The sequence below is a fragment of the Chelonia mydas genome, chromosome 18, assembly GCF_015237465.2.
Source record: "Chelonia mydas isolate rCheMyd1 chromosome 18, rCheMyd1.pri.v2, whole genome shotgun sequence".
NCBI classification, from domain to species: Eukaryota; Metazoa; Chordata; order Testudines; family Cheloniidae; genus Chelonia; species Chelonia mydas.
The window spans coordinates 20,334,907-20,362,535 of record NC_051258.2 but is presented as its reverse complement, the minus strand read 5'-3'; the positions used below and the strand labels follow the sequence as shown (position 1 = coordinate 20,362,535).

Below are 27,629 nucleotides of genomic sequence, written 5' to 3'. Positions count from 1 at the left end.
AACAGGACAGAAAGCAGAAAGTCTAGGATGGGGGCATAGGAAGCAAAAGGGACTGGCTGAAAAGGAAGCATAGGCAGACTTCATACTACAGATCCGCTTCACCATTGCCCTGCACCACTCACTCACACCAGTGCAATGGGCTTGCAAAGTGGCTGTAAAAGCTCACTGCTCTGATCTGACTGTGTTTCACACTCGCTTTGCCCATACTATGGGCAAGCCAAAGGTGAGCCTGGCCCTTTGGACAGAGATGTGGTACCAGGTGTGATGGGTCATTGGGTGTGAGTGACAGCAATGCGCAGGCTAACGATGGCTTGTTTCCCTTTAGTCAAAGCCATCAGGTATCTGACTTTTCCAGCTCTCAAGTGCACCTTGCTGCATTTCAGCTTGATTTCCCTTCTCTCATTGCACATTTCTGTGCACGTATATCTTTCCTGAGCATACGGCCGGCCAGCATCAGTTATCCTGGGAAGTGTGAACTCTAACCACATCATTGGATCACGTAGCTAAAGGGCAACAGCTGGCATGGAATGAAAGGTGCTAGTCACCAGCGTGTGAAAGCAAAGGAGCACCGAAGGGACTTCGGTGAACTGGCAAGTGGGTGGTGCTGGCGTCCACGGAGAAGGGACAGGGGTCAGGAGTCTCCTGAATTCTCCTCACTCCTGAGGCCTTTCAGTGCCCTCCATACGGGTCACTTGCACCCTGCCCGAGGGTCATTATCTGAAGTGTGGAGTAGTTGTCCCTGAGACACAGACAGCTGGAAGGAAACTGGCCCTGGAGTTACTCCTGCTGCCCCAGCCTCACTCCAGCTTTTAACGGGCGAGTGCCTCTGATCGGCTACATCCGCTTGTGTCCACACACTGTCTCTCCGCCACCACCAATGGGGTGCACGACGAGACAGCTCAGGGGCCAGGGCGCAGGTGTGGCGGCCAGCTGCCGGTATGCTCCTCTGAGCCCACTGGTCTGTTTCAGCAGGCAGGGAAGGCCAGCAACTCGGGACAGCAGGCCACGTCCCCTCCCTGTGCCTGTGGCTGAGAGACACTGCAGCAGCTCTACACCAGCTGGGGATCCTTTATGCAAGCCAAGCAGGCTTTAGGGAAGTTTTCTGCCCCTCCCACCCCCCCACCCTGGGGGCTGCACATTGGGAACCTCAGCCCTTTCCAACATGGGAGCTGGGCTTGGTGACCTCTCGAGTCCCTGCCAGCCTGACATTTCTCTGATTCAATGCACTTTCTGGTCCCATGGTCGCAATCTGTGGCTGCAACGGAGCTGCCCACAGACACATAGTAAGAGACCGCCCCTGCCCCCGTGGACATGACACAGAGTGGGGTGAGAAACAGAAGCGCAGAAAGGGGAAGTGACCGCCGTGGGCCATGGTAGAGCTGGGAACAGAGCCCAGGTCTCCGCCCCCCACTCCTGTGCCTGACCCACGGCATTCTGCTGGGGGCAGCATGCCGTTTAGCTCACAAGAAGGCAGGAACTGAATGCGAATTCCCAGAGCGAATGCCTCTCCCCATTCCCCATGCCACCCGATCCCTGCTGATGCCTGAGACGTTTTGATCAGGCTCTTGTTGTCTAGGCACACAGTACAAAACTCCTTCCCCTGCGCTGAGCGAACAAGATGTTGAAATGCCATTTCCTGTGATAACCGAAAGCGGAGGAAATTCCGCCTGTAAATCTTGTCAAGCGGAGGGATCTCTTTGTAGTTCAGCGAATAATTGTATAGCCTAGGTTAATTTAAAAACAAACAAACAGACAGAGATGAATACGTTTAATACTGGAATTATTTCCAGTACATTTCAGCCTCTCTTTTTTTAATAGTGCTGCTTTAACAATCTCAGATTCAGAAGGGGGGGCTGGAAAACCATCCCTGGCTGGGTTCTAGGCTGCAGCTCTGTCTCTCACCCGCAGCACCGATGGCTTTGCTGCTCACCAGTTACAGTCCAGGGGCCAGTTCCTAATGGCTCCACTGATTTCAGTAGACCTCTGCTGATTTATACCAGCTGAGGATCTGGCCCAAATCATAGAATCATAGAATATCAGGGTTGGAAGGGACCTCAGGAGGTCATCTAGTCCAATCCCCTGCTCAAAGCAGGACCAATCGCCAATTTTTGCCCCAGATCCCTAAAAGTCCTGCCATCCCTGCTGATCTTAAGGCCTGGGACACTCCTGGGGCTGGTAACAGGATGTGCAGCCTTTTGTCCGTGCGAACGTGGCTCAAGCCAGCACTAACCAAGGGTCATGGCTGAGGATGGATCAGGGGCCTGAGTGTGAAATGTCCCAGCGCAGCCTATCACTGCAACCCCCCCATCATGGGGCTGATTGGCACCCTCAGGGGCTGTGTCGGGGGCTACGTTGCAATGGGATCCCTAGAAGTGAGCCCTGTAGCAGAGCGGGCAGCCCAGGGGAGAGGCTGCATTGGCCTGTGTCTCACCTGGGGTGGGGCTGGAGCGAGAGGCCGGTTCCAGGGCTATCTGTCTAGCGCTTCACAGCTGCGGCCTATTCAATTAAAAAGAACAAGCCAGAGCTACGCTGAGATTTCTGGGGAAGTGGGCGAATCATCATCGCTCTCCTTTCTCTCCCAGCAGGAGCAATCTTAAACACTGCTATGAGGCCTTTACACATCTCATAAAACAACCACTGAGCCTTGTCCAGTCCCTGGGGACTCTGGCAAACCAGAGCATTGCAGAGAAACAAGAGCGCTCTGTCTCCCTCCCCTCCCATTACGCAAAGCCCAAGTGCCTGTCAATCCAAGTGCAGTGCTGTCCTCACCGATCTGCACCTGGTTCTTTCCTCTGAGCCCCAGGGCCACGTAGAACTTCAGCAAGAGAGGGAGATGCACGTGTTTGCGAGGGGGCCCACAAGGCTTTCAGAACCCGGGGTGCTCCCAAATCCCAGAAGCTTTAAGAAAGAATCACAGTCACTGCTCTGTCTCACGGCCCACTGAGTTCTGGCAGCCAAGGGCAGGTGTCTCCTGCACCCCAGAGAAGGGTCCTAGGCTGGCAGCATGTTATTTAAGCTGCAGATTAAGCCTGCTGGCTAGCACACCCAACGGAACAACATTTCCAGCCTAACCCCTGGGTTTGGAGGGCAGGGTAGAGTTTCGCTTCCCCACTTCTTGGAGATTTTCGATCGGAGCGGGTTTCCAGGAAGGCTGCGCATGAGACAGGGCAGGTGGCCTGGTGAACAGGTGTGTGGAGGGTGCCCCAGGCAGGGGGCGGCACAGGGATTGCGAGGGGGTTGCAGTGGAACGAAATGGCGTGGGGCACGGGGTGTGGGCTGTGACAGCAAGGACAAGGAGTCTGAATGAGGTGGGGGCGGGGATCCAAGGCGGACTGGCAAGTGAGAGAGAGAGAGGATTCTGGTGGTGCATTTTGGATGAAATACAGGAGGCTGGTATAAAAAAAAAGATACCAATAAGTTTCCTTCCACTTTACCTGGCATCACAGTACTGCCGTTGTCAGGGGGTAGTTTCAGGGTAGTTTTCTCCATCATATAATAGGCCAGATCCTCAACTGGTGTAAACAGACATAGCTCCATTGACGTCCACAGACGGAAGCTGATTTATGCCACCTGAGGATGTGGCCCAGCATTTTTGGCCTCACACACGTTCAGAGACACCCCCTGCCTGGACGTCAGGGTGGGGAATAGGAAAAACCAGAGACTCTGTTTTGCAACATTTTGTATTGAGTCAAAATATTCATTGTCATCCAAATGTTCCCACCAGTTCTAGTGCTGTGACCCAGCCGACTGCAGTGTGTGCTTTCATATCCCCACGTGCAAAGCAACCCCAGGACTCCTGCAGTCAGAGGTGGGGGCTCTTTCTCCCTTCTACCTGTCTGGACAGAGAGCTTGACAGAAAGATAAATTATATTGAATTAAGCAGCTGCTTCTCCATCCGAACTAAATAAACAACATGTGTTGAATTAAATACCTAGCAAAAAGGACTGATAGGAAAACAGTAAATCCCTGATCCATATTCAAGCCTAAATACATTCACACCTGGTATTCCCCCATTAACAAGACAGATAATAACAGGACCTGTGGATAACTGGCCTAAGGATGACACTGCTTTCAGAATTGTACTGTTTAAATGAATTGCTCGTGATAGAGATACTTTCTGTTCCTTTAGTAATAGCATCACGACCATTGTAATGAACAGATATTTGTGGGTGTGCATGCACGTGTGGGAAGAAGAATCAAGATGATGTTTGTGAGACCACCCATGGTTTCTCTCTTCTGTGTAGCTGTGAGACGGAAAGTAGTAGCAAATATGCACCCAACTGGATACGGAGTTTCCAAATCAGACATTTTCGACCCACAGAGAGTGAACTGTCCAATGCGCACGCTGTACGGTGATTTCTAATCAGTGTGCAACAGAAAATCTTTAATCATCTTCCAGAAAATTTACTAAATTAAAAAGAAAGTTCCATCTTTGTCCAGTCTGAATGCTGTAATGGTAACAGCCAAGTGAGAGCCCAGAAAGGAAGTCAAGATGCTGCATTGTGTTTTGTTGCCAAGTCTGTTGCCCCTTGTGGTCTCACAACATGCATAGAACAGTTTCCATCTTAGAGAAACTCTGCCCATTTCAGTTTTGCCAGCAGGTGGTTGGTAGAGCTGCTGCCTTCATGACCTGCTGGTTCTAGTTTGAGTCAACTGGAGTGATGTTCATGATGGGCCTCTGGCTGTGAGATGAGCGATGGTCCCGATTCTGCTACTGTTAAAGTAGTACCTTACTCATCAGAGTCCTGTTAACCTCAGTGGGATTAGTCATGGAGTAAGGTATTTGTGAGGGTGACCGAACCTGGACAAGTCCATTTGCATTGACAGACTGAGGTTAATTTGAGGACAATAACATAATGTTTCTTGAATGTTATATTGTGTGACCCCCACAATTCACTGCAGTGGATTGTGATATGGATTGTGATTAATGAATCAGACAACAGGAATTGGCTGACGACACTAGAATTTTTCCTTGAAGAAAAATGTCTTGGTAAGTCATGCCTGACCAACCTGGTTGTCTTCTATGATGAGATAACTGGCTCTGTGGATATGGGGAAAGCGGTGGACATGATATATCTTGACTTGAGCAAAGCTTTTGATATGGGCTCCCACAGTATTCTTGCCAACAAGTTAAAAAAGTATGGATTGGATGAATGGACTATAAGGTGGATAGAAAGCTGGCTAGATTGTTGGGCTTAGCGGGTAGAGATCAATGACTCGATGTCCAGTTGGCAGCCGGTATCAGGCGGAGTACCCCAGGGGTCGATCCTGGGGCCAGTTTTGTTTAACATCTTTATTAATGATCTGTTTGATGGGATGGATTGCACCCTTAGCAAGTTCGCAGATGACACTAAGCTGTGGGGAGAGGTAGATACACTGGAGGGTAGGGATAGGGTCCAGAGTGACCTAGACAAATTGGAGGATTGGGCCAAAAGAAATCTGATGAGGTTCAACAAGGACAAGTGCAGAGTCCTGCACTAAGGAAGGAAGAATCCCATGCACCGCTACAGACTGGGGACCGACTGGCTAAGCAGCTGCAGACATGGACCCTGGGGATTACAGATGAGAAGCTGGATATGAGTTAGCAGGGTGCCCTTGTTGCCAAGAAGGCTAACGGCATATTGAGCTGCATCAGTAGGAGCATTGCCAGCAGATCGAGGGAAGTGATTATTCCCCTCTATTCAGCATTCGTGAGGCCACATCTGGAGTATTGCGTCCAGTTTTGGGCCCCCACTACAAAAAGGATGTGGACAAATTGGAGAGAGTCCAGTGGATGGCAACGAAAATGATCAGGGGCTGGGGCGCATGACTTACCAAGAGAGGATGAGGGAACTGGGCTTGTTTAGTCTGCAGAAAAAAAGAGTGAGGGGTGATCTGATAGCAGCCTTCAAGTACCTGAAGGGGGGTTCCAAAGAGGATGGAGCTCGGCTGTTCTCAGTGGTGGCAGATGACAGAACAAGGAGCAATGGTCTCAAATTGCAGTGGGGGAGGTCTAGGTTGGATATTAGGAAACACTATTTCACTAGGAGTGTGGTGAAGCACTGGGTTACCTAGGGAGGTGGTGGAATCTCCATCCTTAGAGGTTTTTAAGGCCTGGCTTGACAAAGCCCTGGCTGGGATGATTTAGTTGGGTTGGTCCTGCTTTGAGGAGGGGGTTGGACTAGATGACCTCCTGAGGTCTCTCCAACCCTAATCTTCCATGATTCTACTATGATTCTATGAAGAGTCAATGGTTGTAAAGGATATATTGGGGAAAGAGCATGGCAATCAGATGGTGGTTTAGTTAGTGCAGGGCAAATCTCCAAAGGTTTGATTTTCAGTTGAGATAAAAGTTCAGGTCCCAGACTAACGGAATTGGACACATAACGTAGCATATAGTCATAGGTGCAAATCTGTACACCTGATTTTGTTTGTGTGTGCATTACTGTGACAGTCTGTGCAGTCATGATAAGTGTGCACAATAACTGATGAATAAAAGATTTAACCAACCCTCTGCACAGGTACCTGTGATAACTAGGCATGCAAATTAGTGCATTCAGGTGAAAATGCCCACGCACTTTTGCATGTGCAGATGCAGATGTGCATTTCTGAAAATCTGGGCCCAGATATTTATCCAAACATATTGAATCTGCAAAATTGGTCTGGAAAGCTCCTGGAAACCAGTTCCCCCCCAGCCCCCCATGAATTTCAGTTCCAGAAATACAGCAGCTTGACAGCATTTTGGCTTCCAATAACAGCTGGAAGCCAGAAGTGAAGAAATTAACAATAATGATAAATAATAGGTGGGAAAGTCATTGAAACTTTTTTTGAAATCCCAACAAGATTCCATTCGGGATCTGATCTGAGTTTGAGTGAAGGTTCAGGTCAGTTCTATTAACCAGTTCACCAATTCCGTGTCCTCTGTAAGGTGTGCCTGCGTGTGGCAGGGTCTCTGGGAACGATACAAAGAAGCTTATTTCGATGCACGTTTGTAAGTGTAAAAGAGCATCAAGGCAGCTCTTCTCTCATGGTTCCCCATGCCCTTTGCGTAGCACTGATAAGAAAATTGAAAATACACAGCAGATTAAGATATGTGCTTTCCATTCTGATAACCATTATCTGATCTAAATTAGACGCAGTGGGCCCAGCCATAATGAACTGGCTCCTGCCTCCTCTGTTCTGTTCACTTTTATCTTACAGTGGTTGGCCTACTGTATCTCTAATCCTCCCATCTTTTCATTTTACACTTCCTCTTTCCATTAAAAGCTTTACCTCCGCAAAGCCCCGGACGGCGGGAATTCAGAATTAACTCCGGATGTTTCCCGGTGTAAGCTACTGCTGCTTAAACCTGACCCCCACTTCTGATAGGCCTGCAAAGCCTGATAAACTTGTGGTAGGAGGAGCAAATGTAGAGCCCTGCCTCGGTAATGGGTTGGAGGCGCGGGGGGCGGCAGGGGGGCAGTGGGAGCTGTTTGTGGGAGGGCAGGAAAATTCTTTGATAACCATATGGCAATGCAAGAGAATGTCACACTGGGAGCTCTGGGGTTAGCCAGAGTGATGGCCTCTTATTGAGCCCGACAGTCCTTCATTTAACACCCGTGTCCAACTGGCATGAGAGGAGAATCACGACCATTGGAGATTTCAGGACCTCACCTTCCGAACAGAGATGCTCCAGTGGGTATTTCTCACCTACAGATCCTCCTCCAAGCAAAATGGAATGACTGCTCGTGCTGTGGAGTGTTGTCCCTCTCCAGACACACAGAGCAAAGAGACGTTCCCTGCCTGATTTCAAATTAGGAATTTTTAAGGTACCTAGGTGCCTAAAGATGTGGTGAGGCCCCTGTGCTGCTTGATGTCACTTTGGTTTCAATGGCAGATGCTTAACCTGCTTAGGCACTTTTGAAAACCCCACAAAGTGCCTACCCTCATTTTTGGGTGCCTAAATATCTTTGAAAAGCAGGTCCCAAGAACCAGAAAGAATGAAAGCAAAGACTACATGAGACAGCAGACAGTGTTTATGGCTCCTCTGACAACTTGCAGTCATTTGAACACAAAATGGCTGCCCATCTCTGCAGACAGCTGAGTCCTTGGAGGTTTAAAGGTACAGAATACAGAAAGCAAAGGCATCACAGTTGCATGACTAAATATGCCACAGGGGAGATCTCAGACAGTTAGATGTTTAGTTTGCACAAGCATGTGAAAGTTTGGATGTTTCTCCAAGCCTTTTCCCAACTTCCTGGGCTTACAAATTCAGATTGGAAGCCTGATGTCCATATTCTTTCTTGTGAGACATCCGGAACGCCCAGATTCCCGTCAGGCGGGAGGAACTTACCCTGAGTATGGGCTTTCTTGTGTTTTGTCTTAGTACCTCCTGCTTCCAGTTCCAGCCATGACAAGGAAGTACAGGGACAGATGGGAAAAATGACAAAGGACAAACAAAATGGTAATTAGACTTGTATTGGGTGGAAAAGATTCAGGTTCACATTGGACTTGGCTGTCAGGGAAAGGGTGGGGGAATCTAACTTTGGACCTTGAGCCCGGTGGCCAAATGCTAAGATTGCAGCAAACACTCTCTGTGGAGTACTAAAATGTCCTTGCATCTTTAGGTTCTTCCCCCTAACTCCCTTCCTGCCCTTCCGTGACTCATACGGTTCTATCAACACCCTTCCCCTACCCCCTCAGCATAAATAAAGGAATATAAGATCTTCTCTCTGTTTCTTCCCACCCCACGATGTAAACATATGCCAGGACAGCCCCTTTGCTCTCCCAGTGGAGGTTGCCAGAGTGATTCCTAAGAAGAAAGCCCAGTGCTCTTTGCCTCTAGGCACAGTGGGGAGATCTACGGTCAATCCACTGAGCCAGTGTTAGCCCCCACAGCCCCGTACGTATTAGAGTTTCCGCCTGCTCTCTCATTTACCAAGGTGGCTGACATGTGGCTGTGTGAAGAAAGAGTTAAAACTTCCTCTTGAGAAACAGGATCTGCAAACATTAACATTGTTCCACCTGAAAAGCACAAGAATAAATCAGAAAAGGGGCAACGTGCATGCAGAGAATGAATTGTAATAAAAGTGATGTGCAAATGTGCCACAGAAAGGTAATTACTTTTCCCTTCATGGCTTACCCATTACAATCTCTTCTTGGGAGTTTGGGAAACGGGATTAGAATGAAGAATTTGTTTTATCTGGAGTGTAAACTTGAGCTGGGAGGTAACTGCCCTCCGTTTGTATTCGTCTGCGTTGGCTCCTCAGCCAATGAAAGCCATTAACCTTCCTGCTACACCTGTGAAATGAGCCTGCAGGAAGCTGTGGGGAAAGTGATATATAGCACACACGTCACCCAGCACATCTGCTGTCACCAGAACCGTGTGGGTGCAACTTGCAGACCTCCCCGCACAGAAGGAAAGGATCGGGGCTGCCAGGGGCTGCCTTTGCTGATGGATTATTTTGTCACATGAATCACATTGTTGGTGGAATCAGCCACAGCTGCATGAAAACCAACCAGCTCGCTGCTGTCCCATCCCACGTGGGTCTCGCGGAAGCTGAGGGCGAGCAATATGAATGACATTGCAAAATGATGCTCTTTCTTTTAGAGAGGAGAACTCCTTGGGTCCTTGTATCACCTCTCCCCCCCGCACCACCACCCATCCCTTCAGAGGGCCCCGCAGCCACTACAGCTATGGTTCAGAGTGTGGTTGGAGACAGGATACTACAGGAGGCGGACTCCTGGTCTGATTCAATATGGCAAGTCTTATGTGTCAGCGTTCCTAGGACGGCAAAGCACCCAGTAGAAGAGAAGCCCTATGTGTTAGGTCTCAGTGTTAGCATACATCTGTGAGATCTGTTGCACTGAACTAAAGCACTAACTTACTTTTAGGATCATGTTCACACATTCAGTCCCATCAAGTATCTCTGTAGAATTTGTAAGAAGAAAAGAAAACTATCTAAAGCAAATGAGTTTTTAAACTGCTGATGAATCTAACTGAAGTGACTTCAAAATTATTTTTCACAGTGAGAGGAAGCAGATCTTTGTGAAATGACTAGGACAAGAAAATTTCAACTTAAAACTTTTGGAATGATGGCAAAACAGTATATCTATTATGTCCTTACATCTGTACAGAAACAAATAGACGTATAGTATTACTGAAGAGAATCAACACAGTGAGATGCTTTGTCATCAAAAGCAACCTCTTGCTGACAAGCTAAATGAATGTTATTCAGATGATAAAATCAATTCTGCTCTCTATTTAAAAGCCTTTAAACCCAAGAAAGGTGATCTGTCTTCTTTATCGTAGCTGCGGGTTGAAAGGAATGGTGCCATATTAAAAAAAATCTGCTGGTGGAAATCTAAGGGCCATTTTCATAACATCAACATAACTTTTTGTGTATGTAGGGAAAGAGTGAGGAGAGGAGCATGGCTTTGACTGACCTCTGAAGTTACATTAATCTTCTGGAAAGTAAAAGGTTTTGATTAACCCTTACAGCAAACTTAAAACAGTTGGTTAAGTAGCATCTTCATCCCTGGCAACAAAAGTCCTCTAGTCATGCACAGCAGGAGCAGAAATGGTGCAGGATTCCCTCCACCAGTCTGCTCCCATCTTAGCTGGGAGCAGCCACCTGTAGGAATGAATATTGCAGCTCAGTCTCTGTGGCCCATCTAGTCTTCAGCATCTTTGCTGAGGTAGCCAAAGGAGGAGGGAGGAATGTCTGTTAAGTGCAGTTGAAAATGACACAGGAGTTCACGGAGTTGGAATTTTCTGAATCTTTTTTAAATGATGTTTAATATTTCTGCATGTTAATTTTAGCTAATATCTGCGGAGAGTTTTTAGTAGCACTGTATCTGAACACACCGACTCGTTATGACTTGTATGGAACACTTCTGTGTCCCCATTGTGGTAAAAATTGACATTGCAACTAGAGCTGAGCAAATCATGGAAAAAAAGTCTGACTGTTCTTTAGAACTGAAAAGTGAATTAGAGACTGGACATATTTGCAACCCTTTTGTGAGCACTTTCCAAGAATATTTAAGTGCTGGAGCTTTATTAGCCAGAATGCTTGCAAAAAACAAATTTTAAGCTTGAATGCCTGAATATTTCTTGACAGCAAATGTTGCTTTGTACATTCAGCTGTAAAATACATGATTTGTGCTGTTACATAAGCCATCCCATCAGGAAACATAAAGAACAGTTTGTGACTTATGGAACCAACCAACACAGTGTGAAGTATGAATATTACAAAGCAACACACCTTTGGAATTCACTTGCTGTTGGTTAGTCACATGGACTGTTTCTGTTCATTGATTGTTTGACACATGTAACTAACCAGAGCAGCCTTTATATACAATGATGTTGGTTGGTAAGTAGAAGATGATCCAGTAAGAGAACAGAAGCATGGAATTACCAGACAGTACACATTGTAATGTTCCCTGGAGAAATTAGGAAACAGTTATGAATCCATTTGAGAATTTCACTGTCTGTTCACAGGCTTTTCACAAACAAAGACAAAATGAACTGTTTAAATGTTTCCCTCTAATGATCTGCTCAGGTCTAACTGAAACCATCCAAGTACCGTGTCGTAGGCACAATAACATCCTATATTCTATACCAGCATCTCGTAGCTCAAGGAATATTTTTTTCCTTGCTGAACTTTCAAGTTCCAGGGTGTAGGAATACAAGACACAACGTTAGTTTGGTGTGAGCAGCAGGAAAGTCAGAATCTGTTCTCTCTAAAAGAGAACTGGAAAAATTCATGGAGGTTAAGTCCATTAATGGCTATTAGCAAGGATGGGTAAGGAATGCTGTTCTTAGCCTCTGTTTGTCAGGGGGTTGAGACGGATGGCAGGAGAGAGATCACCTGATCATTACCTGTTAGGTTCACTCCCTCTGGCAGCTGGCATTGGCCACTGTCGGCAGACAGGACACTGGGCTGGATGGACCTTTGGTCTGACCCAGTATGGCCATTCTTACATTCTTAAATCTCCCACTGATATCAGTGGGAAGTATGCAGGTAGCTGCAAGGCCGTGCACAAGCTTCTTATTCTGCATAGCTGATCATCTGCTTTGGAGGGCCAGACCTTGCAGTCAAAGTGCCTCAGTCGGCATATCGGTATTTCTGGGTTCTGTACATTTACCAAGTTTATAGCAATTCATCCTTGAGCTTTCTGCTTCAGCATGTTGCCAGGAGAGACGCTGACAGATAAGAGAGAACAATTGCACATAACCTCAATTACCCAAGGATAACAAGGCCCAGTAAACCTTTAAGATATTGGTAATATTTGTATCTATTCAGCTTTTTCAGGGCTAAAGGCAACAATTTGTATCCATTAAGAGTAGACAGTTGGTTGTAAAGTTGAGTCCTGGCATGCACCTCAGCCCTAGCTGCTTCTTGATGGGTGCCGTATATCAAGCCATACATACTCAAGGATTTTGCCTGCTGCTCATATGGGCATTTAGTCTCAGAAATGTCATTACACTCTAACGAGCTGCTTTGAAGCACCAGCTCTTCAACCTGCCCAGCTGCTTCTAGGGCCTTTATTGTTTCACTGGAAAACCATAAACACACCAAAATTCCTGAATTGAACTGAAACTCTGGCCTGCAGATGATGCAGCCTGGTATTCTGCGGCTGACTGATTAAATGGGGAAGGTCACTTTAACAATATAACATCTTGAGCTGACAGGCTGATCATTGAGTCATATCCTTAAATCTCTTCAGTTAATTTCTTTGCAGCACTCTTCAAGATTTGAAAATCAAAACCAAACTCAAACCCTGATGGATTTATCCCCTGGAGTGTTCAGCGTTTTCTGGGTTTCCCTCCCACTGTGCTAAGATGTCACACACCATGGCCACGACTTGACAAAGCATCCCTTTTTAGGACAGTAATTAAGTGCTGTCCTGAATTAGGAATGGATTTAAGCACATACTTAAGTGCTTTCCTGGATTGGGGCCCATTCAAGTATTGTAGCAATTAAGCACATGCACCAACGTTCCTGAGCAGGATGCATTGTTGCTCTGGGTCTGAGTGCAGTAGATGACTTTCCCTGGAGTATGAGGTTAAAGTGACACTGTCAAGGCCCCAGATTGAGGTTTGTAAAAAATAAAGCCAAGGGTTTAACGAAAGTTAATTTGAAACGTAATATTTCCACAACTGCTTTTAACGTCTGTGAAAGTAGCTTGATGTAATTTAACCATTGCCGTGCAGTGCCTTTTAAGGGGTGGCAGCGGCCTAATCTGTTTCGGTGTTTTTGTCAATCTCACCAGGTGCCTATTTGCATCTCTTAGACGTCAAAATTCCTTTGGGAATCTGGCCTTCTCTCACAACACATTTTTGTTTAGTATAGTTCCAGTTTGAATAAAGAAGGCAATAGGTATTGGGTAGCCCACAAGAAACAAGAAATGAAACAGACCAGTTTGGTTTCCTCATCTCAGATGAGCGAAATGTAAGAAGTAAGGCATAATTCAGTAGATTACATCTGTCGGATTATCTCATTAATTATCAGAGATTCTACTAAGAGAACGGATAAGGTAAATCCTTTGAATTTGTTCATCTTAATTTTGTCTCTTTATTTCGTACATTCTTATAAATTTTCTTCTAGTTCTTGCTAGTTTCCCAGATGTCACTAGATTTCTGATCAGAAGTTGTAATGCTTCTTTTGAGACATTATATATACCTTGCCTTTTGGGTGAATATTTGGCAGGTATATGGCATTAACATCAGTCTTGTATCTATCACATTGCAGATAGGTAAAGCCTCAGTTCATAGCTTTAACATTATTATTATTTATTATTCTTATAGCAGCATAAGTGTTCTGTCAAAGACAGCTCTCTATCCCAAAGTGTTTTCAGACTAATAATAAAAATAATTATTAATAATTAGCTCTTCCATCTCTAGAATTCAAACATCCTTGCTAAGATAAGTAAGTATCATAGTGAATAATACCTACATACCTGGTTCTTCATCCATAGATGTCAAAGCGCTTTGCCAAGGTGATCAATGTCATTATCCCCATTTAAAGACGGGGAAACTGAGGCACGGGGTGGTGAAATCACTTGCTCAGGATCACACGCAGGTCAGTGGCAGAGCCAGGAGTGACACCTAGGTCTCCTGACTCCCAGTCCACTTGCCAGTCCACTAGGCCGTGCTGCCTTCCCTTACAGCTGATCCGCTGTGATGATGGTACAGGTTTGCTCTTGTGGATTACCTGAGTTTGTTCACCTCACTGGGCAAGTGTGAGGCTAACCACTTCTCATGTTTTTCCTAGGGGAGCCAGTAGGAGGCATCATATAACTGATTTGAAATATGAGACTCTTAACATTGCCATTAGTTAGCAAATCATTGTTATTATTATTGTTGTTAGAATTAGAGAAGCATCTACAGACTTCAGCACCATACTGCTAAGGAAAGGTACACACACATAACTCAGTGGCAGTCCCTGCACAGAAGAGCACAACACAACAAGAAGACAATGACAAAGCATGATAAGCAGCAGTCAGGGCACTGTTATCAAGCGTTGTGCAGGGACCAAGGCAGGGTTAGTTTTAAGGTGGGATTTGTAGGGAGACAATGAGGTGGCTTTGTAGATGTTTCTGTGGAGCTCCTCCTTTGCCTAAGGATCAGCAAGGGAGAAACTAGAAACGAGCTTTTTAGGAAATTTTGCAATGGGCCATCAAGACTGGCATCATCTGTGGCACAGAGACAGGAGTCAACATGGCAATACCCATGAATGCATGTCAGTTCCTTCAATACTGCACAGTGCCTGCAGAGCAAACCTCTTGATGGACAGTCCTAGAAATGCAAATATAATCAGGAGCTATGCACATGGGTCAGAGAGAGAATAGACCCCATGGATCTAAAATCAGCATGAAAACTAAAAACTCACACATTTGGCAAAATATGTAAATTATTCTTCACTAAAAGGGATCTTGAAGAATGACTGTAGTGTGTACAGCACTGGATGGCCTTCCACCCTTGGAGGTTAGCCCCCCAGCCTCTGCTGACTCTAAATCCCATGCAGTCGACTGGAAATGTAGCAGTGATTAAGGCTCTCAGACATGGAAGCAGAAGGAATGTTATTTTCTAGCGAAGTTCTGTGTCTCTGGAGCCAGTGATTGAGATAAGCAGCAAATTAGCCTTTTCAAGAAGGGGTAGAATCCCTGCCCCATTGAAATCTCTGGGAGTTTTTCATTGCATTTGCTGTGCCCAAGATTTCATGCCCTCGCCCAGGTGATGCAATCTCCTGCCCAGTCAGGACAGAATGGAAAAACAAACTATGCCATTCATTAGTTTTATATAACTTTTCTGTTGTTCTCAAAGAGCATCTCAGACAAATGTAAATCTATTATGCAATCTTCTTCTGAGTGAGTTAATCCCACCACAATAATTAGGGAGCGAGACAGTCTGTGCTATCGGCACATCTGTATCCCTGCTCAGAGAGAAATCACTAATGCTTTTATATTCTTTTCGACGAGAAGGACAGGGACCAGATGGCTTTGGGAATGAGGTCTCCGCATATAGCTGGGAATTTTGCCTCCTTCCCCTTTGGAATACACAGATTCTTGCCTGAAGCCTCCTCATCCTGGCATCTGATTTTAAATTCTCTGCAGGTTGTCGGTCTCAGGTTTGTTCCAGGGCGCGTCACGCCCACTGCAATGCTGGATGAAACCGTGGCTAAGGCATCGGCCCTCCATGTAGCTCACCTCATCAGGCATGCTGGGAGCTCCCCAGAGGAGAGACTACCAGCCCTGTAGATTGCTGAGAACTCCCACAAGCAGCACATAGCCCACTCATTGTCTCCCTGGGTGCCACAGATGACTCTGACCACTTAAAGTGGAATTATTTCTGGGTGGCAAACCATAGAGTTAATTTGGCGCTAAACCCTTTAAATGGAACCAATTATTTAAGTGCTAATGACTCTTCTGGAGGTCTCTGCCAGACAGTGGCTGACTAGAGCAGTTCAGGGTCTGAAGCCAGAAAAAGCCTATTGTACAGTGGCCATGGGAGGAGACTGAAGTGCTATTGTTGAAGCAGAGGCTGTATTAGGTCTCTAGTATTCCAGGTGTTAGAAAACATTGCCCATTCGGAGCTTGTCCCCTGGATTCCTCACATCGGATAGCCGCTCATTGACTGGTAATCCTCACATAAATGCTCTGAAATGGAAACAGACATTTCCAAAGCAGGGCACACCCAAATGCACAATGCACTTGCACTTGAGGAGCCAGCAGAAGCGCCCATTCGGAGCTGCAAGCAGGCATCAAATCAGCAGCAATAACCCACCAAATAGCAATAACTCAGACATAACCAATGAGGATATTTAAGTAGATGCACTGCCCATGCTGTCAGCATTCAGTTGCCTTTTGCTTTTGCTCTTCCTTTTGATATTCCCTAGCCTTCCCATGTGTCAGGGGGCATTTCTACGTGCGGTCAATCATTGTCACCGCAACTCTCCTCATTAATTTCTTAAAACAAAATTCATAACACAATGAAACAGTAAAGAAATCAAGTGTTTGTGCAAGCCCAGGCTCCTCAGAATTCAGTCACGCTCCCAACTGCAGTTTTTTATTTTTTAAATTGTTATTATACAGTTTAGGTTTCAATACACAGGTGAGGAAGCCTTGGTGGCTGGAACAATTTGTACAGTGGGGGTGCTGAGAGCCATTTAACTGAACTGCAAACCCTGTAAATAATGGAAACCACTTCAAGAAAGGGCTGCGGCAGTGCCCCCAGCACCTCTGGAAGAAGTAGAACGAAGAGCTACCTTTGCCTTCTCAGAAATATTTTAGAGCAAAAATATCAGTCCTCCAATGCCAGGAAATGGAGAACCAACTGCTTAAAACAGCTCAAGATTTTCAAAAGCAACTAATAGTTTTGAAGGTCTCCACTTTTGGGGTGTCCTGATTTTCAGACAGTGCTGAGCACCTGCCCTTTTAAAACTGGGCCCGCTATGCTTACCTCAGGGCACCCAGAATCACTAGTTACCTTGGCCAGGGCCCCAAGAGTTACAAATCTAAGTTTTGAAAAGTAGATCAAAGTAGTGTCTGCTGGTAAAGTCATTGGAATGCTGCAAAACCTCTAAAGCTACTGCAAATGCTAAATTAATAAAGCACAGTTATGCTTAAGCTTTACAAATGACCCTCTGAAATGTTTGCAGCTAAATACTTTCCTTCAGGTTAACATTTTTTGCTAGCAGAGTCTTATATTATTTAATTAATGGAAAAATTATTATGTTCCCATAAATTAAATTTTAAAAGATAGCTTTAAGTGTCCTTGTTCCGGTGTTTGTTTTGTTTTGTTTTGCTAAGGCTAGTTCTGTTTCACGTTCCTGGATCGTTTTAAACCCCGACCTAGCCATGTTAAAACACTCATTATATTTTTTCTTTCTCTTTTTCTCTCTGTTTCACAAAACAGTAAACACTCTTTAAACTGAAATAAATCAATGAAGAGCAGAGGTAGCGGGCTTATTGAATTAACTGAAAGCATGTGGGGAGCACACTGGGCTGGGAGTCAGGAGACCTGGGTTCTTTTCACAGCTCTGTCACTGACTTACTGTGTGACCTTGAGCAAGTTACTTCAGGGGAGTCTTTTGAAGATACAAAGGGCAGTGTGATGCCTACTTACAATTGTAGGGCCGGAAGAGTCCTCCTGGGTCATCGAGTCCAGGGCCCTGCTATTGCAGGCACTCATGTAATCCTGTTCTGAAACATATCTAGCTCTATATTAAAACCAGTGAGGTTTGTTGCCCCCACCCACTCCTGCTGGAAGTCTGTTCTCAAACCTCACTCCCCAAAGTCAATGGCAGCTGGGCGTCCAATTCCCCTTTGCGCCTTTGAAAATATGCCCTTCTCCTGCCCAGGTTTCCCCATCCATAGAACAGGAATAAGGATACCTGGTCTCCTTTGTAAAGTGCTTTGAGATCCATGGATGAAAGGTTCTGTGCAAGAGTGAAAACTATTTTATTATTGTTGTTTTTGTTGTTTATTTTGCCCATCTCTCCCCAGTACCCAGACTAGTAGTTAAATTCTTACAAGGTCTCTGTAGGTCTCCTAAATTCACAGAGAAGCCCTTGAGAAAGCTCCTATGTTTTACAGATTTGTCGTTCCTTTGCTTGCTCTAACAGTGTTGTTCCTTCATTTTGCTCAGCTTTTGCACTCATTTTGCTAATAAGCAGCAAAAAGGTCTTTGCAGACTCCCAGAGCTGTAACTGAGGGTCGTTCTGTGCAAACGCTGGACCTGACTGTCTCACTGAGTAGCTTTCACACATTCTGAATGACTCCCCTGGCCCAGGGGAGTTCCGATTGACCCAGAAAGGTGACCAGTCAGACAATGGAATGGAAACAGCAGGAACCAGACAATTAATCCCAGAAAGAGGAGGGGGTGAAGCAAAGTAGCCCCCTTTGGCTGCTCAGGCCTGCAGGTGCAGTGCTTTTGAGAGGAAGACCCTACTCCAAATATTCCTGAACTAAGTTGGCAGGAACGTTGTAGCTTTCATTGGTTTCTTGTTTCCTGAAAGCTCATAGCAGAGTCCTTCATGCCATAATTAATCAAAGGCATTCATTGCATCAAAGACAGTAGCCAGACTCCTTTGAACCCTCCGATACAACTACAGGCAGCCTGGTAGTGGTGCCAATTTTTAGCTGCTTTGCAAGGCTCAGGTGCTTTCAATTAATCAACAGCTCACAGAAAAATCCATCTGCCAATATCCACAAGGGTCTCGCTCTGCACTTACTGACTGTGCCCCTCTGCGCATTTACCCAGCACAAGGACCCGTAGAGCCTCAGACACTTGTCATGGGACATGACATAGGAGAACTAAACCAAAGATTTCTGCTGTCAGCCAGTGCCACAGAGATTATAGCTCTGGCTGTCATGTGGAGATAGCACCAGTGCTCAGCTGCAGCACGGGGAGGGAGGGCTCTCCGTGTACGACCCAAGAGCACGCGGTTATGCTGCCATGGGTGGTTCCTGCTCAGGCAGGCACAGGGGCCCTTGCTAGCCCCCGCTTTCTATTCATGGATCAATTGTGTTGTTTCAAATCAATAAGCCCTCTCCTCTGACAGGAACCTATTGGCTTCCTCAACACGTGTTCATTGCTGTTCTGTATCAGACTGCTTGTTCCTGCCTTTGCGGAACAAGCCACTTTCCTTGCTGATGATGAATGAATGGCAGATGGGTCAGAGGTTCGGGTTAGAAAGCCTAGCTCTTTATCCAGCGCAACCATCCAGCTGTCCTGACTCCTGCGAGCTCGGGCTGCAGAGCTCATGAAAAAGTGCTTCCTGAGAGCATGGAGCAAACTCAGCCCTGCTCCGCATCAGCCGCTCGAGGGTTAGTCCCAGGCATGAGGCCCCTCGCAACAGCAAGTGCGCCCCCCCTTGTGCCTGTGGCAGAGTGTGCCCCAGCTGCCATTGTACCAGTGAGCCCTGGGCATAGCACAGCCCTGAGACGTGAGAGGTGCGGGCAGAGGCGGGGAGGAGCCAGGGTAGCCAGTGGATGTATTTGATTGAGCGACCTTAGCAGACTCTGGCAGCAAGTCTCCTCTGGAGCCTGTTTGGGATTAAACCTGCTCTCCTCTGGGTGAAAACCTCCGCAACCCCAGGCTGGCCTCCTGGGGTGAGTCTGCATGGCTCTGTGCCAGCCAGGTTGAATCTGGCTCTGTGTCTGTGGTTCTCCTTCAGTTTCTGGTCAGGAACTCTGAGATCCACACATGGCCAGACACATGCTCAGTAATAATAATGGGATAACATCTGCCTTGAGCTCTGAGGACCAAATTCTGGAGCCCTGTCAAAGCCTGGGTAAAAGCACCATGTGCAGGCTATGCCTGCCGAAGTGAGGGGGGGCAGAACCCACCCTCCCCAAAGAGAAGAGCACCAGCACAGCTACGTCTATAACCTTCACCCTTCACGGCGACAGGGGCCCCTCTCATCCCCCCGATTCAAAGTTTAGCCTGTGGATCTGCAGAGTTGCAGCTGTAATGACCATGAACCTGTCCTTCCCCTGCCCCCATAACGCTCCTCTGCACCGCCAGGGAGGGGCAGCCAGTGGCCCTGTTCTGCAGCAAGCAGTGGGGCAGAGGCATTTTCACAGCCTGACCTCCAACCCCATCCTCTGCACGGCAGTTGCATTGTGTGTAAGGCTCTCTGAACCCCTGGACTAGCAGGATCTGGCCCGAACAGCTGGCCCGAGCTGATGAGCAATCGTCTGTGTCAGTAACCCCAGTTCAGTGTTCCAGATATCAAATGTTAAAAGGAGTTTGCTGCAGATGCCAAATATCCAATAAAGAAGGAAATTCTGCTTCCCACTCCCTCCCGCCCCCCCCCCCCGAATCCAAAGCAAGAGCATCAATAATCCTCTAGTCCAGAACTCCATGTCCCCTGCGTGTTCCCAAACACACATTAGTTTTATTTTTTAGCAAAGGTATGGGAGAACAAACGGGTTTAATCAAAACCATCCCCACCTCCCATTGTTAATAATAATAATGTCATTGCAATATTAAGCCCGTTAATTCTCACCCTCGCTTTACTTGTTTTTGTTTTTGCACTCTCGCGCTGTATTTTCCAATTTAATTAGTTTCAGTATTTTTGATGGCAACAGGTCTTGGTTTATCTTTGCAGCTAATACTCCTAATTGTTTATCCTTCCTTCAGTGCTATCTCATTAACTTTATAGGCTACCATTTCCACTGCATCTGCAGAATTAATTTCTTCTGTGTGGTGAAGTTCAGCCTTAAAGTACATTTCTGAAACCTTTCCCCTCTGTCCTGTCTCATCCTCATGTGCCTGAAGGAAGTAAATAGGATCTTGAAATGACCATTCCCCTGATGAAAAACCTTGGCAATTCATCATTTTCATAGCAATCTGTGCCCTTTCCAGGGTCAGAGGTAGAATAAATGCAGAGCTGGCTGCAGATGTGAGGGCTGCTTATTAGCTCTGTGTAGATTTATTTATTTTACTCTCTCTGTTAACTGACATAACACGTCAGCCATGGACAGCACATACCCTGCTGTGGCAGGATGCCTCAAACCTGCCTGGGAGGGGCCAATTATGGAGAAGTCCAGTGCACTAGCCCATTCAGTCCTTGGCATGTTTGTTCCGGTTGCCAGTGGCAACCAGGAGCCCTGCAACCCTGCAATCTCATGCTACGATAGTCTTGGAAGCTAAGCAGGTTTGGACCTGACCTGCGATTAGATGGACGACCTGGGTAGTGGTATTGGTCATTTCCTCGGAGTCAGTCCTAACCCAAAGCCCCTGCACTGTGCTAGAGGCTCTAAGCTGCTGGCGGGGCCTTTCTGGGATGAGACATAAAGTTCTGGTCCTGACCACTTGCTGTTATTAAGGAACTGAACCTATTGCTCTTTTCACAAATGTCCTGGCAAGATTCTGCTCTATGCAAATCGCATTCAGCCCACTTGAAATCCCCCTGGGTAAGGTACCAGGCCGGAAGTATTCATTTCCCTATGGAATGTGGAGCTCAGAAACATTCCATAGGAACTAACCACCACAGCCCTGGACCATGCTCCGAAGTCTCTGCTGAAGTTAGACACGCAGAGTGCGGGCTCTTGCCAACAGGCCTCTCTCTTGGACCAGAAAAACTGGTGGCTGACCACCTGCCCATGCTACCGAGCACTCACCATTAAAATGCATCTGTTCAGTACTATACTCATGGGGGCTTAATTAAGTATGTGGTTGTATGTAGCCATGAGGCAACTAGCTAGTGTTATGTATGCGCAGAAAGGGGGAGCCTGGTGCGGTCTTTGTTTGAAACTTTAAACACCTCCAGATTATTTTGGGGCATTGTGACATTATTCAGAGCTCCAGCTTGCCTTGTCATTATTTTCTTGCCAGTTTAGAAAAAGATGGCTCTACCTGAATGGCAAAGAAACTAGGAAGTGAAGCCTTAAGTCTTGCCTGGGGCTTGACAGCTGCACCTGAGTTTAGAGGAATCCAAATTTATGTCTCAGGTTGTTAAGCACTTCCCTTACTTTTGAATCCCATTCTCTTGACTCCAAACTAGAAAGAAAAGGGTACATGATGAATTAGCAATAGCTCCCTCTGCTTTAATAGAGTGATAGCACTTTCCATTTTCGCAGGAGGATTTTCACCATTTAATTTCAGATGACAGATGAAAATGGAAAAGAAGCAGCTTGCTGACAGGAACGGAAAAAGGTGTCCAGATATTGCCAGCTGTGGAAGCCTCTATTAGATAACAGCAGTGAAAATATACGGCAATGTGGCTAAGTAGCGCGACATGCATTCTCATCATGGGCACATAATTCTTCCATTGTTTGCAAATGACACACAGGCGGTGAGTGATGGGATGCAGCCCATCCTCCAGTGGCAAATGAGGTTTCTTACAAATGAACTGGAGAGATTCACAGGCAGGTGGCTATACAATGATCAGTGTTTAACAAGGAAATTGAAAGGTCCCGTCAGGCATTTTTTACACTAATGATAGGTCATATCCATAAAAGGAGCTTGGTTCTTCAAGGTATACTTTTGATATATCTAATCAAGGAGGCCATTTAGAGGAGAAAACGCATGAGATCCTTCATGAATACAAATATTCTATCAACTTCTTTCTGGTCGGCATTCATTATTTAAAATATAATAATAATAGTAACGATTTCATCGGGTAGGTGTTGCTCTCTGATGGTCAAATTTATTCCAGTGCAGGAGCCCAGCCTCATACCATGCAGCCCTCAGGTCACAGACAGAATTCTAGGCCCCAGTTCACTGCCTCTGCCCCAAGGATTGTTGCAAGGGCTGTGGAAGGAAAAGAATTCTCCTCCCTAGCTACGGTTGAGGATCTAAGTCAGTGACCCCTTGTGTGGGTCTCCAAACCCTGTCCTGTTTCCTCACCTCCCTACACCCACACCAGCTCCACTGGGTCAAGCCTCATGTGCTGTGGAACCTGGGGCCAGATTTGGCCATATGAACTAGAACTGGTCAATTGTTCTATAGGAAAATAGCAACTGCCACAACTGGTGAGACCAGAAGTTCATGTAGTCCCATATCCTACCTCTGACAGGCCAGTGACACTTACTCTTGAGGCAGGTGCAAGAAACCCCTGAATGAACATTTATAGAATAAGCATCTCATAAAGGAAGTGTGATCCTAATGCCTTCAGATAGTGGTTGGCTGGAGCACTCCAGAAGATACCTACCTTTCTTTTTCTTTCTTTCTTTTTCTTACCTTTTGTAACCAGTGATGTTCTCATTATTTAATTATTGACTGCAAACACCTTTTTTGTATCTTGTCTTAAACTGATCCTGATGTCTGTATATTCATCTTTGAAAGCATTTGATGTAAAATTTGGCCCACACAGTTTTCAGGCTGTGTGTGGTTTGTTATCCATTCTCTAAGGCTATTCACCATATGTAGTTCATGGCATGCAGTTGGTGACCTAATTCACATGATCCTGTGAATTCTGCACAACTCTTTGCATTCTATTTTAGAGCAATTATTTTTAGTTACTGTTAGTGTCGCTAATTAACATCATCAACTTCTCCCTCCAGTAAAAGGACCTATTAGCACCCGTTGACGTAAACGAGTGCAGAATCAGATCCCCAAAAGAAAAGACTGGGGGAAAATGGGGCACTAAATTGCTCTAGGGAGAGATACAGTCTTTCACCTCCAGGTTACTTGATGCAGATGCAACTCAGTGGGGGCGAGGAGGTTAAGTTGTAGGGCAAAGGATTCTACAACACCCAAGGAGCTCCTTTGAGGGAGTGCTGGAGTGGGTAGAAATGAGAGAAATAGAAATTAGACAAAAATAAAATAGATTCTTTACTCCTTCAGTTTCTTTTTATGTAAAACAGCAAATTTCAAAAAAGCTTCTAATATTTCCACTTCAAATGGGCATCACGTTAGGACTGAAAAGCACCTTCACAATACACTTTTGATGGCACTCTTGAATGTCCTGGCTCCTTTGGAGTCTGAAGCTGAAACAAGGCTAAGGTTTGGTACCATACATATTGTATGTATTCAGTGGAGACAAGAATTTAAAGCTAGTTTAACACCATCTGACATCCACATTTCAAACCCTTTTAGTGACGCCGCTAATGAGTTTGTGTTCACAGATGAGATGCTCTGGCTGGCTGGAAACAATACCTTCCATTGATTGTTTCATCCCCTACATATGATTTGCACCAGGAAACGACTCTGAATTTTCATTTTAAATCAAACTCATACAATAGACTCAGCACATGGAAATATGATTACAGGTTTAAAGGTTATAGCAACTTCACATTTTTCTCCAAGTTCTCATTTCTACATTAATTTTCACTTCCAAGTTGGCTCTCTTTGGCTTTCTTTAGCTTCCCAATAAGATTCATAGCAAAAAACAGGAGGAGGTGGCGTTTGAAATTAACTTTGCTCAGCCACATGCATTTTCAATGGTTGGTTTCCCCTTTCAGAGTAGAGGAAGCCAAGAAAATGGTGAATATTGATTAGAGGTTTTCTTATTTCATATCTTGCAAAAGCACACAGAGGAAGAGATCCCAGCACCCCTCCTGGCACATCCAAAGCTGTTGAGCTCAGCTCCGACTCTAGCTCCACTATGAAATAGCTGTGATCTGGAGAATCATTGTGAAGATTGATATGTAGACTAGCACATCAAGCCATTGCTCTTTGCTTCAGAATTCCAGGATTCAGTACAGCCAGCACGTTTACCATTTTTTTATTTGCTGTTCTGGATATAGGAGTTCTCCACCATTAAAGTCTAAATTAAATTATGCTTAGAAAAAGCAGACACTTCCCTTTAAGTCATAGCGTCTAATGATTATGAATTAGTTACATCATTTGCTGATTTCCTCTTGTGCACTAACCACTAAGGGACAAATTCCACTCAAATCTGTAAAGGTGCAACTCCCACTGATGGCATCTGTCGAGCTGAGAGAAGAATATGTGCCTAAAATAGATTTGTTTTCACCCTAAGGATACCTGCTCGCAATGTAGGTTCTATACAGGTTCTATGCTGTTCAAATAAATGACAAGCAGGCAGAGGAGTGGGAGAATGGTGTAATGCATCTTTAATATTTATTTTTGCCAATTCAAATGTTCATGGCCTCCAGATGTTGAGTTCAGAAGAGTCAGAAATTCTCCAGGTCTTGTCTGAGTGAACTGAGGTGCATAAGTGAGCTTTGCTGCAGGCCTTGGTGGGTCTGGGCCAATGTTTACTGAATTATATTCTGTTCTTAGGCAGCTGTTAAAGATTCCAAAGGACAAACAGTTTCATATTTGGGGACAGGAGAAGGAGAAGGAGAAAGGGTCTGCTGTTGTACAAAGCCCATGCAATTCCCTGTGAAATCAAGACAAATAGAGGGGTCTGATCACCGCACAGAATCTCTCTCTATTTTAGCTCAAGGAGCAAGCATCACCATCCTAGCAACTGTTGAATTAACTGACCAACTAACTAAGCAATTAGGCCAATCACAAACGAGATAATAACTTCTCCTACCCAATGCACACACTTCAGTGTGCATTTCATTACAGTGAAAAGTGCACAGAGGCCCAGTATTGTTACAACTGTGGAGAAAGTGCCCATCACCGTAGCATCTGGGGACACTCCAATAAAACCAAAATCCATTTACCAAGTATAAGGAGAAAATATATCATGTTCCATCACAGCACTGCAATGCTAAAAGACTGACATACTTACGGTTAATGCACGGGGCTGGCACTCGGGAGATCAGGCTTCAATTCCCAGCTCTGCCACACACTCTTTATCTGACCTTGGGAAAAGCCTTTAATCTCTCTGGGACTCTGTTTCCCGGTCTCTAGGATGCAGGTAATAACCCTGCTCTATCTGACTCACAATGTTCACTAATGCGGGTGAGGTGTTCAGCTACTGAGGTGATGGACCCTTAGAATCACCTCGCTAGAGAGACCAGGCCTGTCAGCAGAGTACTGAGCATTCCAGATCTGGCCTTTACCAAGAAGCCTGGACAAAGTGCTCTGACAACATTTCCTGAACCAGCCCAGGCTCACGCTCAGATGCGTTTCTCGCTGAAGTGAAGGTGGGGACCTCCTGCCGAGAGTGCCCTGCTCCCTCAAGCTTCATTTTGGGGGATAGTTATCTTGAGCATTGCAGACAAATGCAGTTGGCCTGGCAGGTCAGAGAGGCAGAGACACAGTCTTGGAAGAAATCCCCTGTCATAAGCCATCACTTTACAGCATCCCCAAGGTTTTCCGTACAATTTTGTTTGACCTTTAGTTTGAGATACACTTCTATTAGGCAACCAATTTTTGTCAGCCCTTTGGAGAAACTTCTTTAAGACACGTTTGAGTCTCTAGCATTTAGCTTGAGAGAGGCCTCAAGTTAGCCAGTCAAGGTGAGAAATATCAGGTTATTTAAAAGCACAGGCAAAGATGTACCATGTATAACAGGGGAACTCCATGCGGGGTACTGACTCATGGTCTGCAATTATCCCAGATCCTTTCTCCTAGACATGTGTTAGATGCCCAGTTTTAAAGTAAAGTTTATAATATCAAAACAACTAGCTTCAGTCTCCTTCCTGTGATTTATATCTATGACCTTTCCACCTACCTTTTTATTGCACTTTCTGTGCTCATGTGCTTACTTGGAGTGATTCATGCTGCGGAAGATTGATGGACAGTGTGATAGCCCACTGATTCTAAACAGAGACACAGATGCTTGTACTGGTTTCACCACCACCTCACAATTTACAATGGGTTTTCTAACCACAGTCAGCCTGAGGAACAGTAATGTGCGTCAGGTTTCAGAGTAACAGCCGTGTTAGTCTGTATTCGCAAAAAGAAAAGGAGTACTTGTGGCACCTTAGAGACTAACCAATTTATTTGAGCATAAGCTTTCGTGAGCTACAGCTTATGCTCAGATAAATTGGTTAGTCTCTAAGGTGCCACAAGTACTCCTTTTCTTTTTAGTAATGTGTGTGTGTGTGTGTTTGTTAGAAGAAAGGTATTGAGGATGCTGTGAAGATACCTTACATTGCATTAGATACAGTCTAGAGTCATATTTTTTCCATTTGGACTACTACATGGATAGGTCAAAATATGGAGTATTGTACGTGCCATATTTTATAAAATAGATTATGATCTTTTTGGTGGTAGTTTTAAAAAGACTCCTCTATTGATAGACATCAGACACTAGCAGGGTCAGGGGAAAGGGGGACAATGCTTCCTGTCTAAGCAAATATGCCACTGCTGTGTCTAAGCTGGCTCCTTATTTTATCTCCTGCTGTCCCTTTGTAATGCAAACAATAAGGAGATGAATTTTTAATACACCCTGACAAGCCATAATGCTTCAGAACTACTTAGAAACTTCAGAGCATGTAAAAGCCATGTCTGAAAGGAAAGAGTGAAGACTTTGGTTGAGGCTTTCAAAGCAGTCTTTCTGATTTGGACATATGACCCATTAGAATTACTGGAATTAATGGAAGACATGTCTCTAAATCCCCTAGATTACTTAAAAAATCTCAACTTCTGAGACAATTCCTGTCCAACATATACTGTACGCAAGCTGTGTAGAGACCAATGTATATGTGCATGACATATAGACACGTATGCATAATATGACCTACAAACATAGGCCTAGATAAAAACTTTTCTACCAAAGTTACTTTAAACATTTCACCTGTGCCTTGTTTCTTATCAGCAGTGACTGTATATCCTCCACCAGCTCATTTTT

The 27,629-nt window shown here is 45.4% G+C and overlaps 1 long non-coding RNA gene across 1 annotated transcript in view; it reads right to left on the bottom strand.

Annotated features, from left to right (window-relative positions):
- Nucleotides 1-6,710: 6,710 nt before the first annotated feature.
- LOC119563940 overlaps nt 6,711-27,629 on the bottom strand; it is a 34,796-nt gene continuing 13,877 nt past the window's right edge. The window contains exons 2-3 of the long non-coding RNA XR_006286479.1: nt 8,897-8,982; nt 6,711-8,353 (exon numbers count right to left, since the gene is read on the bottom strand). This is a non-coding gene — a long non-coding RNA (uncharacterized LOC119563940). The remainder of the gene's footprint in view (nt 8,354-8,896; nt 8,983-27,629) is intronic.